Here is a 14,361-nt window from a genome sequence, read left to right as displayed (position 1 = left end):
TTAGATAAATATTCTTATCATTACTGGAAGCAGCGCAACCAAGAGCAAAGCTAGGAAATGTAGAGAATAGACTACTGGGAATAATTTAATACACACGCATGGAAAAATATATTAAAATGCAAATCTGTGATTCAGATCACTGCTGTTTAGGCCAGCAGAGAAGGCCTTGCTGGCACTGATGGCCCACCACTGGTTTAGATACTTTAGAAACTATTTTGGATTGGAATATTCCAGATGTAGATGCAGACACCACTGATTACTTTTTAACATTTTATTTCTGTACCACTTATCTGATCTATTCTCAGGTCAAAGGGAGCCTGTGCCTATCTCAGGCATCATCGGGCATCAAGGCAGGATACACCCTGGACAGAGTGCCAATTCATCGCAGGGTGCACACACACACTCATTTACACACTACAGAACTCCAATCAGCCTAGAAGCATGTCTTTGGGAGGAAACTGTAGCACCCGCAGGAAACCCACCAAGCAACATGCAAACTCTACACACACACACACAGTGAGCAGGAGCAAGACTCGAACCCAGGACACATGGAGATGGACGCGTGGAAGTGTGAGGTGAACATGCTAACCACTAAGCTGCCTGATTGCAAACATATAATGTGTAATTAATTTAAAACTTGTTTAATTTTTATATTATGGTTTAACAATTGTATAATTATCATTAGAATAATTACATTTGTTTAATTATATTGTTGCTATTATCTGTATATTACAAATAGTTCCTGCTTTGGGTTTGCTTAAAATATATATAGGTCCTTTAACTACAGTTGAATGTAAATCCTGGATTTATCTGTAAGAATCAACAATCTGTCAGCAACATTGGTGACACTGTCATGTGATGCTGTGGGTGGAGCTTCATAAAATGAACATATTATAGTACAGAAAGAATATTTCCATTCAGCTAAGACCATTCATGGTATAAAAAACGCTAATAAACTAAGGTGCACAAAATCACAGAAAATAATGAATCTGATTATGATTTACTGATGTAAAGTTTTGTTATTTATTTTATATGGTGTTTATTTAGATTTTTTTGTTTGTTTATTTTAAATCCTAAACTTTTACACATGCAACCATCAATTGGCTTGCACTTCACCTAGCATTATCCTGTCATCATGCATTATCAGTGTCATCAGATTTTATAAACACTACAGTTGACTAGAACTGGATCATTCATTACTGCATTGGTTTGTTTTGTTATTCAGTGTGAGAACATTTGAAGAAAAGACTAAGAATCATTTCATAAAAGTATGTTGGTTTAAAATATTATGTTGAGATTCATAATCAAGCATCTAAGTAAATTTATCTAAAGGCAGTTGTGTGTGTTTAATCCCCTGATAGGACAGAAAGTATATCATGTGAATATAAAGCATTTCTCAGTGGCCAATTTAGTTTAGTTGTTGAGTTTTACAACCGTGTTCAACATCTGTTTCCTTTTAGTTTTCCCTTATTATTTATTTTTTCTGCTTTGTATTAAGTAATGTAAAGAAAATATAAAAAAACAAAGATACAGTGACAAACCCAGCAGTATTTGAGAGAGAAATTGATGACACCCCAAACTGTAAATACAATTTAAATATAAGGTCTAATAAAAATTAAAAATCCAATATATGTGTGGCTGTATGACCTTTTTGCAGGGCTTTATTTATTAGTGTGTTAAGGTTTTTCTCTTCAGTGAACACAAGATGGCGCAGTCACTTATCTTATTGTGGGTTAAGTACTAGAGACACTACCACACAACCTGCTCACATTCTCTGAGATGATGGAAGCTACTTTTCACAGTAAAACCTTTGTGACATAGAGTATACTTGTTCTTCTATCATACATACTGCTGATATAATATCCTAACCCCTGTCCTGGTTACTCTTAGTGCCTAAGATAATTTCAGAGATACCATTCTGATTAAACAACACAACTGTCCACTTAACACTAAACTGTCATAAGAATAAATACTCATCTAATGTCATTTCTGTGACAAGCAAAAGCACCTGCTGTGTCAGAAACACTGAAAACTGGAAACTTATCTGTAAATCTGCATTTATTCTTCTTTCTTTTCTTCTGATGCTATCATGAGTACAGGAAAGTTTTATTTTTCAGATTTACAACAAAAACTTGGTTTCCTGCTTTCAGTATGTGTTTACTTAAATGTCCTCTGGACAGGTTTCCCATATGAGGCTGAATGTAAAGCCAGGATGTTTCAGTACGAATCAACAATCTGACAACAACATTGGTGACACTGTCATGTGATGCTGTGGGGTGGAGCAATTTTGAAGCTTTATGGTGTTAACATATTAGATTACAGAAAGATCTCCACTATTTTCACTGAGCTAAGACCAGTCATCATGTTCACTGTTATATTCATGTATCTGTGGCTTTCACTAGGTGAGTTAACATTGACTTTTTGTTATTGCAGAAATATTAACTATATTATATTAAATATTAGTCTGTGTGGTGATGCAGTGTGAAAATGCAGAGTGTGGGTCTGACTTAAGTATTTCCTGTTGATTATTTAAAGGTTAAAAGCATTATGTTCTCTTCTCTATGACAGGTGACTCCATGGCAGATTCAATAGAGCCACTTCTCCCTCATAAACCTGTAGATGTAGGTGATGATGTTACTCTGTCCTGCAAATATGAAACAAGTGTTACAGCCTTCTACCTGCACTGGTACAGACAATATCCAAAATCTAAACCTGAGTTCCTTCTTATTGTTAACCAAAAAGGAAATCTAATTTCCAACACTGACCCAAGAATGACTGCTAACGTTAAAGATAAACAAGTGGATCTGATCATCTCCTCTGCTGCTGTATCAGACTCTGCTCTATACTACTGTGCTCTGGCGCCCACAGTGACAGGAAATCCAGCTGCACTGTACAAAAACTTTCACACAGTTTTGTTATATTGAAAGCAGTTCTGCTGATGATGTTGAGCTGCTATTTACATGCTATTTTTGGCAAATTCTGTCTCTCTTGCAATTTATAAAGGGTTCATAAATATATTATAGTTTGACAAATGTTGGATTATTAGGAGATAGCTAATGGTTTTTTTAAGCTTCATTAACCACTTTATCCTGTTCAGAGATCTATAGCTTTTCTTGGCAACACTGGAAATGAGGGAAACCTGAGCTCAATCTCGAACTGGGGACCATGGAACTGTGAGGCAGCAATACTATCTGATGTCTTTGTCTGACAGTTCATCAGTGCCTGAAAAGTAAAGATTAGTTAAATATTTTGCATTCATTAATGGTATAATATTTGGTTTAGAGAGGGATTATTAATATAACTTTTAAAAGTAGCTTTTCCTTATTTTGGTATTCAATCTTCTTGGGGATTTCTTTAGATGCTCTGATGAGTCTACATGCAGAAAGATGAAGAAGAGGCTTAAAGCCATGTAAAAGCAACAATCCACAGGTTAAAAAATACATGACTGTTGGCATCACAGTGATGACAGTTTTTATGGTGCATCACATAGAATCTTATCTGAGCCAGAAAATCCCAGAAGTGTCTCAATTTCATGTAGAGATAGGAGAGCAGACCCCTCTCTCCCATCCTCATCATTACATTCAGGGAAATATTGATAGCATCATGTGAAACTATTCAGCTGTTTAATATTAAACTGCACTCCGTGTCAGAGCAGAAGACTCTATGGAAGATAATGAAAACCACTAGAAAGATGATTAGGGTCTATCTATCCACCATTGAGGATCCTTACCAGAAAATATATACAACTTTGGGATGTTGCCTCCAAGCCTCTTCCAGACACTTTACTCAGATAGTCAGGTATACATCTTTATACACTGATGATACTATTCCATATTCCTTGATAACCTGGAAATAAAAAGTAAAAGCTTGGTTCAATCATCACAGCAGAATTTTACAATATACAATATACCAACACTATATCATGGAAGGCAGCACTGAATCTTTTGAGTTTGTTGCAGTGAACAACAGCAAGTTCACCACCACTGCCTTGAAGAGGCAAAAACTAACACATAATGTATTAAAGTATTACAGAGAAAAAATCCTTTATAAATAACTGCTTTTTTCTACTGTTTTACACAGTGTTCAGTGTGGGAAAGATAAAAAAAACAACAACTAAGAATTATTTCTTAAATGTATTTTGGTTTCAAATATTATCTTGTGATTAATAATCAAGTATTTAAGTAAATTTAAGGTAATTTTGTGTCTTTACTTCCCTGTTAGGACATGATGTAGGACAGGACTTTCTTAATGGCCAATTCAGTGGAGTTGAGTTTTATAGCTGCTTTCAAACATGAAAATGACAAATTCAGCAGTATTTAAAGAGAAATATATGGGGGTTATGAAGACATACACTATATTGCCAAAAGTATTCGCTCACCCATCCAAATAATCAGAATCAGGTGTTCCAATCACTTCCATGGCAACACGTGTATAAAATCAAGCACCTAGGCATGCAGACTGCTTTTACAAACATTTGTGAAAGAATGGGTCGCTCTCAGGAGCTCAGTGAATTCCAGTGTGAAACTGTGATAGGATGCCACCTGTGCAACAAATCCAGTCGTGAAATTTCCTCACTCCTAAATATTCCACAGTCAACTGTCAGCTGTATTATAAGAACGTGGAAGTGTTTGGGAACGACAGCAACTCAGCTACGAAGTGGTAGGCCACGTAAACTGACGGAGCGGGGTCAGCGGATGCTGAGGCACATAGTGCGAAGAGGTCGCCAACTTTCTGCAGAGTCAATCGTTACAGACCTCCAAACTTCATGTGGCCTTCAGATTAGCTCAAGAACAGTGCGCAGAGAGCTTCATGGAATGGGTTTCCATGGCCGAGCAGCTGCATCCAAGCCATACATCACCAAGTGCAATGCAAAGCGTTGGATGCAGTGGTGTAAAGCATGCCGCCACTGGACTCTAGAGCAGTGGAGACGCGTTCTCTGGAGTGACGAATCGAGCTTCTCCATCTGGCAATCTGATGGACGAGTCTGGGTTTGGCGGTTGCCAGGAGAACGGTACTTGTCTGACTGCATTGTGCCAAGTGTAAAGTTTGGTGGAGGGGGGATTATGGTGTGGGGTTGTTTTTCAGGAGCTGGGCTTGGGCCCTTAGTCCCAGTGAAAGGAACTCTGAATGCTTCAGCATACCAAGACATTTTGGACAATTCCATGCTCCCAACTTTGTGGGAACAGTTTGGAGCTGGCCCCTTCCTCTTCCAACATGACTGTGCACCAGTGCACAAAGCAAGGTCCATAAAGACATGGATGACAGAGTCTGGTGTGGATGAACTTGACTGGCCTGCACAGAGTCCTGACCTCAACCCGATAGAACACCTTTGGGATGAATTAGAGCGGAGACTGAGAGCCAGGCCTTCTCGTCCAACATCAGTGTGTGACCTCACAAATGCGCTTCTGGAAGAATGGTCAAAAATTCCCATAAACACACTCCTAAACCTTGTGGACAGCCTTCCCAGAAGAGTTGAAGCTGTTATAGCTGCAAAGGGTGGACCGACGTCATATTGAACCCTATGGATTAGGAATGGGATGTCACTTAAGTTCATATGCGAGTCAAGGCAGGTGAGTGAATACTTTTGGCAATATAGTGTACTTTTGTATGAATATTTCTTCTGTATTCTCAAATAAACCTTATTCTTTTAATGGTTCTAACAATAAGCCACCTTCTGCTGCACAAATGACACACAGAGGAAGGTAAATAAACAAAACAGATTTCTACACACAAAACCAATAAATACCACTGCTAAGTAGATTTAATCCAGTAAAACTGTCTTAGATAGAATTTCACAGAACAATGAGGCAATAGAACAATCTGTAAAATTACAAATGGAACACTATGCCAAAGACACTGTGATAACCGTGTGACCCAGTGATGGGTTTAGTTTACACACCAACAAAATCAGTGTCACACAGTGCAGTCACAAACACCAACTACTAAAGAAAGGACTTTATTACATATTATAACAATTCCTGAATGTCCATCCATTAAAAGATTCTTATTTTATTTATTAGAGAGAGAGAGAGACCAAAAAACAAGTGATGTAACTAACAATGTCAAAATATCACAGGAGTAAATGAGTAAATGGTACGAGTGAATCCATGGCTTAGGACCACATTGTTTATTAATACAAAAACATTTCTATAGATTTATATAAACAGTATACAGCATAGTACAGTTATCATGAATATACATAAATACAAGTAGGTGGAGCTAGAGGTGGAGATGTACATCAAATAGTAACACTGACATTCATTTCTAAAGCTAGAGGTTTGAACTAAACACTCAGGAAAACAATGTTGTTCCTCTTCGTGGTGTTTTTCACTCTTGCTGATGTTGGTAAGTCATATACACTGCACACAAAATATTATTTTTTCTAATTAAGAAGACACAATTTTCCATGTGAAATGTGTCATTTATGATTAAAATATCACAATATTGTTGTAATGTTTTTATAGCAGAGGCTGCTGACAATAACATTAAACCAGATCAAACCAATGTATTTTCAATGGAAGGCAGCAACATCTCACTGTCCTGCACATATACTGGATCAGTTTACAGTCTCCACTGGTATCGACAAAAACCTGGATCAAGACCTGAGTTTCTGCTGCTAATTAGTGAAAGCACTGAAACTGTCATTGAGGCTCAACCACCTCATCCAGGATTGTCCATAAAACTTAAAAAAGAGCAAGATAAAACGAATAAGAAAGTGGATCTGATCATCTCCTCTGCTGCTGTATCAGACTCTGCACTATACTACTGTGCTCTGGAGCCCACAGTGACAGGAAATCCAGCTGCACTGTACAAAAACCTTCACACAGTTTTGTTATATTGAAAGCAGCTCTTCCAATGCTTTGGAGAAAGTTACATGTCCTTTTGGGGGATTCTATCTTTTTCTCTATTGGTCAGGGTCATAGTAGATACAGAGTCTGTCCCAGACATGAGGTGGGAAAACACCCTGAATGGGATGTCAGTCCTTTGCACTCCACAAACCCTTTCACACACTCATTCACACAGAAGTGCAATTTCTCCTAGCACATTTTCCTACTGTCATATTTTTTTGGAACTGACACTAACCTAAACTCCTGCTAAAATCCTTCCCAAGAAAAGTATTTTCTTGCAGTATGGAGTAATTTTTATAATAAAGAAAGATTTCTACCCTCATGGTACAATTCCATATTGACTGATAACAAGTGCACTAAAGACAAGGCTCAGGTCAATCCTCATAGCAGAATTCCACAATGCCAGTGGACTCATGATCCTCTCTGTTCTGTCTGGAGTAATTACACTGCAGATGAAGGGCATTTTATTGTCTAAGTGTCGTAACTTCACATATATAATAGTCAAACTAATCAGTTATAGCCCAATGTTCAACAAGTTCAACCTCAACAGAAGGAGATCATCTTCAAAACTAAGGATTATCTTATTATCAGCAAACCATAATAAGATGTGTGTGTGTGTGTGTGTGTGTGTATGTGTTTAATCCCCTGATAGGAAAGGAAGTATGTCATGTGAACATAAAGTATTTCTCAATGGCCAGTTCAGTTTAGTTGTTGAGATTTACAACTGTTTTCAACATCTGTTTCTTTTTAGTTTTCTATTATTATTTCTTTTTGTGCTTTACATTAAATAACGTAACCTGGTGTTGTAAATACAATTTAATTGTAAGTTCTAATATATAATTACTAATCCACAGTATGAATATATATGTATGGCTGTATGAACTGTTTACAGGTTTTTATTTTGTCCAAGTTAAGGTTTTTCTCTTCAGTGAACACAAGATGGCGCAGTCACTTATCTTATTGTGGGTTAAGTTCTAGAGACACTACCACACAACCTGCTCACATTCTCTGAGATGATGGAAGTTACTTTTCACAGTAAAACCTTTGTGACATAGAGTATACTTGTTCTTCTATCATACATACTGCTGATATAATATCCTAACCCCTGCCCTGGTTACTCTTAGTGCCTAAGATAATTTCAGAGATATCATTCTGATTAAACAACACAACTGTCCACTTAACACTAAACTGTCATAAGAATAAATAATCATCTAATGTCATTTCTCTGACAAGCAAAAGCACCTTCTGTGTCAGAAACACTGAAAACTGGAAACTTATCTGTAAATCTGCCTTTACTCTTCTTTCTCTTCTTCTGATGCTATTGTGAGTTTAAACCTTAATTATCAAGTAAAAAAATATTCCTTATTCTCAATTAAACCTTATTCTCTTCCACTTAGTGTTTCTAACATTAATCTGCCTGCTGGTGTTTATACAATAATTCTCTAATTTAGAGACATCACTAACATATATAATTAAAATACTGACAATGTAATTATTAGATTAGATTTTTACTAGATTAAATTGATCATTTTTACATAAATACATTAATTTCCTGCTTTCATAGTGAACTATGCAGTTCACTTCCTGCATAGTTTTATGATTGAGTAAAAAATAAATAAATAACTAAGTTCAAACAGAAAAGACCTTGGTGTGTTAAAGTCTCTTTCCTTTCACCACAAGATGGTGGAGGCTGTTATCTTATTGTTGGACAAGTACTAGGATTCTGCTTACATCCCCCAGAGATGCTGACATTATGATTATGAATACTTTACACAATTATAAAGACTACAGCTATTCTTCAGCCTTACATAGATAATACTTTTATATATAAAAAAGTCTAGAACCAATCAGAATGTTTTAATAATCTCTGCTTGTACAATCAAGCTAATTAGTGTCATTTTCAACACATCATCAAGCCTTGGAAGGAGTTTGCTTGAATCCAGAAAGGAAACTGTACTTGTAGTAGGGCTATACATGCAATTTCTGTAAAAATGAAATGTACATGTTCACTTGCAATGGGATGTTTGTCATGAGATAATATAAATACTACACTCTTTATTTGTACACAGTTTCATGCTTAAATGAAAAATAATGATATAAAAATCCATCAATACAGATGATATTGATAAAAAATGATAGATTAGAGAAAGAAAAGAGGCTGGTTTGTTCCTCACCACAGTAAAATACTCCTCAACTGTTTGTAATCCTATTTAATAAACAGGTCATTAGGTCTACACACACCTAAATTTCCATTTCCCATCCTGCATTGTACCAGACTCCACTTCCCACAATGCACACTCACTTCCACATTCATTAGTTCATTTATTTTATTGAAGTATTTTTCATGCTATCAGTTTGTGTTTGTTTACCATGTGCTCAGGAAAATTTATCCATGTGGTGCTGAATGTAAAGCCAGAAAGCTTCAGTAAGAATCAACAATCTGTCAGTAACATTAGTGACACTGTCATGTGATGCTGGGGGGTGGAGCTTCATGAATGTTTATAATGTTAATACATCAGACTGCAGAAATTTTATTTTCATTTATAAGCTCATCCATCATGTTCACTGTTATATTCATGTGTCTGTGGCTTTCACTCGGTGAGTTAACATTGATTTTTGTAGATTCAGAAATTGTTTTTAATTAGATTTAATTAGTCTTATTAGTTATGTAGTATATCTGCGTAATTTAACACTGCAATGTGTGTACTTTCATTCGTTTGTGTTAAAGCTTGACACAGGAAACCTGCTCTCCACATAGCAATATCTCTACAGATGGTATAACCACTACAGAACAATTCTGGGGTTTTTAAGCAGTGACTATAACTGCCTTATTTATTAGTGCATCATTTGTTTTCTGCTCTTGTGCACAGTATTCACAGTAAAATAAAGTCAATTCAGTTTAAGTTTAACAATGGATACTGCTACAAACAAGGAGACCACTCGCGTGCGGTGCTGCGTGTGCCGCTGTCAAACCTTTATATCCTTTTATTTAGGAATAAATATTTTACAATGATAAAATAGCATGTCTGATGCAATGGTTTGTGAAGTAACAGTGTTTTTGTTCTGTGTTGTACTGGTTACTCAGTTCACTCTCACTGATATTGTTAAGTAATAATCTGTAAAAAGTTATACTACAACTGCATCACTTCCTGGGTGTGGCCTTCTAGAGACGTGTAAAGTTCAGCACATACAGCACTATTATACAGAATCCTCACAGAGCTGTGTTCAGAAATGGATCAACTATACAACTTACTGTACATAGTGAGATACATACCACTGATTCTCACTCTAGTTACAGGTAAATTTCAATCAGTTATTAATTATTACAATGATATTTAATCAGTTAAATAATTGCATTAATTAATAAGCATGTTTGTATTAATCTAGTAATTTCTTGATTCCTTAAGTCAATATTGGAATTACAAAAAATACTTCACTGACATGTTTCTTTATATTTTTGTCACACCAGGAAGCTTTGCAGATAAAATTTGGCCAACAGATGCAAACATTGTCAGGAAAGAAGCAGAGACTGTTATTCTGAAATGTTCATATGAATCAAGCAGTGATCGTATTTATCTTTACTGGTACAAACAATATCCTAACAGTGTACCACAGTTTTTACTGTATAAAGGCGCAAGGTCATATGCAGGTGATGATAGCACTCCTGATGATCGTCGACTAGAGTCGAAAACAAGCAGAGACTCTACTGAACTTACTATCAGAGGTCTAAAGCTCTCAGATTCTGCACTCTATCATTGTGCTCTAAGAGTAACAGCACAGTGATACAGAGTCACTGAAAGGCTTTACAAAAACATCAACATGGTATATTAAGTTTCTAAAACCACAGAAGATGAAAGAGACTCACTTTACCAACTTATCAGTTAACCACAGACACAAACAACATTTGTGTAAACATTTGCAGCTGGAGCTAAATTTCCCCTAAGTCTGAATGAGTGTGTGAATGTGTCTGTGCATTTTGTCCTGCATTAGACTGCTGTATCATCCAGGGTGTATTCCTGCATCATCCCTAGTGTTGCTGGGAGAAGCTCCAGATTCACCTGCCCAGGACAAAGCATGAATGAATGAATGAAGGTGTGTATATATAATGTATATAGACAGTTGTGGAAGTGTGACCAGGATAAAGTAGGTACTAAAAATAAACTCTGATTGAATGACCATTCATTAGGTTGCAGCTGCAGCTTATGGATCTGGGGCTTGGTTTTACTGTAGTTTTAGCATACTAAGATTTGTTAATTGTTTAGTAGATGAGAAAGAGTTGCTGTGTGAGGTAAAGCAGAGTTGTCATGAATATGAATAAATATGATGTTTATTTCAAAAGATAAACACAAACTAACTAAACACTCAGGATAACAATGTTATTATGCCCACTTGGTTTTCTTCACTATTGCTGATATTGCTAAGTCCTTTGGTTTGCAAGTTACAAACCAAAAGAACAAGTATTTTAAAAAGTTGCTTAATAATAAATTGTTGAACACAATTGTTAAACAGACGTGTTCTTGAACATTAATGAGGAAAGGCTCAGGTGCACAGTTTATTCTCCTCTTGATCAATAGATGAAGAAAATTGTTGGAGGAAAAGTTCCTGTTCCTCTGCAGCTCTTTTTCTCTATAGACAATATTCTGTTTGTGAGACCTGTATGATTGTAATTAACACCAGTGCAATCATAGCTCCAGTTTTGTTCTTTGGTCACTACACTTAATTAACCCTACTGAATAAAATCAGATGGAAAAATATTTGAAGTGAAACAGCGATTTAGTCCAGGAACTCTATGGAACTCTGTATGGGAAGGCTATACAAAGAAATGCACAAAATACTAAATATATACATTATATAATATTAATTATAGTTCAGAAGTTTATTTATTAATGTCATTAATAAATAAATTACCTTCAATTACCTTAAAAATGAAAAAGAAGAGCAAAAAGATGGTTTAGTGAGTTATCTTATTGTGGGTCAGGTGCTAGGACTCTGTTCACACTTGTAGATGAAGGTGATGATGTTAATCTGATAAAATCGGTCCGTAGGATGAAGATGATAACATTGTCAGTAAGGAAACAGACACTTTCTTATGAGTCAAGCAGTCATTATGTTTGGCTTTAATTGTACAAACAATATCCTAACATTTTATTTCGGGGGCCCCTCTGTGCCACCAATATGACTAATTATAACAAATTATTGTCATTTTGTATAATAATCATTGTCCATTGACAGATATCAAAAAAAAGACGGTCATTTCATGTACTCTTGGGGGCCCCCTGGTGGCTACGGGGCCCTAAGCAGCCGCTTAGTTCGCTAATGCCTTGGGCATAACCACTTCCTGACTCAGTATCTGACAGTCAATATTACTAATGTAATGTTGTATAATATTTAGGAATGATCATAAAATTATCAAAACTTCCGCGGATTTCTGCAGGACTTGAAGAGCTGGACACTGGGTGAGATCGCCTGTGCTGCGGGTCTGTCAGTGTGTGTGTGTGTGTGTGTGTGTGTGTCTAAATAGTGCCCTTTGCACTTACCCATTTGTTTTGGGTTTTCTGTTTGTTAATGTATTAGTTATCACAGTATGCATTTGGGACTGCTATTTTATTTTATTTCATTTTTAAATGGACGGGTTTTAAACTGTAGCTGGGCTGTAGCTTAGGTCCAATCCGGAAATCACTGGTTACTATGGTTACCGCGTCCTGCGGGGAGAAAGAGCTCCTTCTGACAACACTCAGCCCCTCACGGTAGGACGATCTTTATCCTTTAATGTCACACTGATTTTACAATAAATATACAATAAACAATAAATATACAATATAATATAACATAATATACAATACAATGTAATATTTACCCCAGTAGTAGGACACCTTTAAGAACCCTGGCTACTGTTTAAAACTTAAACATGCTAAGTCTTGTGATTGGGCAGCTTGCTAGCTAGTGTAAATAATAAATTATAGATTAATGTTATCTACTGAGAGAGCTTGTCTGTTTGTTGTAATTATTACACAATTGTTTGGGTCAGTTGATGTAAATATAATATTTAGTTAGCCTGCTAGCAAACTTGCCTACTGGTGCTAATGCTAAACTCCTGAACCAAGCTGATGAGCTCAGCTAACGAGAATTTATTTCCACATTATAATATTTACCCCATCAAACAGATCACTTTTCCCAACCCTGAGTACTGGTTTCACACTAAATCATGATTAGACTAGTGATTATCCAGTTAGCGCCCCAAAGGACTTGGTTACAGATGTATGTTATCTAGCTAGCGAACCTCGCTAATCATTTCATTTACACAATATCATATAGAGTGTAAAGCTTGCTGAACTCGGGTGAAGGTTTTAATAATTATTCCGTATAATATTTAGATAGATTTCGGATGATGGACTGGGACAGGAGGTTTTTGAGACTTTAATCAGTCACCATGTACGGTGAATTACCCCAAGCTAATGCTAATGCGAGATAATGCTAACTAATGCTAATATTTGTCTGTTTATTCTCAGCTTAACTAGTTTACAAACTCACAGGTTCATTAACTTTTCGGCGTTAAAAAAGAAATTTTTGTATTTTTACGTCTCCCTTTTTTTAAAATATCAAAATCCTCTATTTCTGGGTGTGGGTGAAAAAAACACTGGTTTATCTACACTGTTAGCAAGCCTGGATAATTAACTTGGTAGCATCATGAAGATAAATATCGTAATGAGTAATGCAAACCTTTTAACCGGTAAACAAACCTTTCCTTTATTTTACTCAAGCTGTTTTTACTGTAAGGAACGTGACAGAATGTTAGATGTGTTATTATGAAACTGTGATGAGAAGAAGCACTTATGATGGGGCGACGGGAGGAAATGTACAGTACGTCATCTTTTTTGGAGAACAGGACATGTTTAGTCTTACATCCTGCTTCGTGTTAAGGTGTAAATTAAGTAGCCATCTAGAACACCATAAGTGAATTACAGAGATTTTTTTGTTTTTTACGTTTTAACAGGATGCAGTTGGCGTACAGCTGGCCTCCGTGGCTCCGATTCGGTTCCGTGAAAGATTCGTTCATTTTGAATGAATCCGTAATATGACTCGGGAGAGATTCGTTCATTTCGTATTGACCGCGCATGCGCAAGATCCTATCTGGTTCTGTGATTCATTCAAGTTAATTCATGATAAAGGCACATGGTTACTTTTTGTTTATTCAGTACACTGTTACTCTGAAATGTTCATATAAGTGATGCAGAGATAACATTCTGCTTTATTGGTACAAACAATATCCTATAATTATATATCCTGTAATTTTTTTCCATTCATACATTTATTTATTCTTTCATGTGTTTATTATACCTGTGTGTATAAATGTATGTTACTTTACCAAATGTGAACTAAGATCCAGAACAAAATGTGAGCACTCCAGACCATAATTCCATTGTATAGTTACAAGAAGTTAAAATGGATGAATAAGGAAAGTGTTAGTCAAATTTGCTTTCCTTTTATTGATCATAATGAAATTCATCAAGAT

This window comes from Hemibagrus wyckioides, unplaced genomic scaffold (genome assembly GCF_019097595.1).
Source record: "Hemibagrus wyckioides isolate EC202008001 unplaced genomic scaffold, SWU_Hwy_1.0 Contig24, whole genome shotgun sequence".
Taxonomy (NCBI): Eukaryota; Metazoa; Chordata; class Actinopteri; order Siluriformes; family Bagridae; genus Hemibagrus; species Hemibagrus wyckioides.
Note: the sequence above shows the minus strand (reverse complement) of the source record.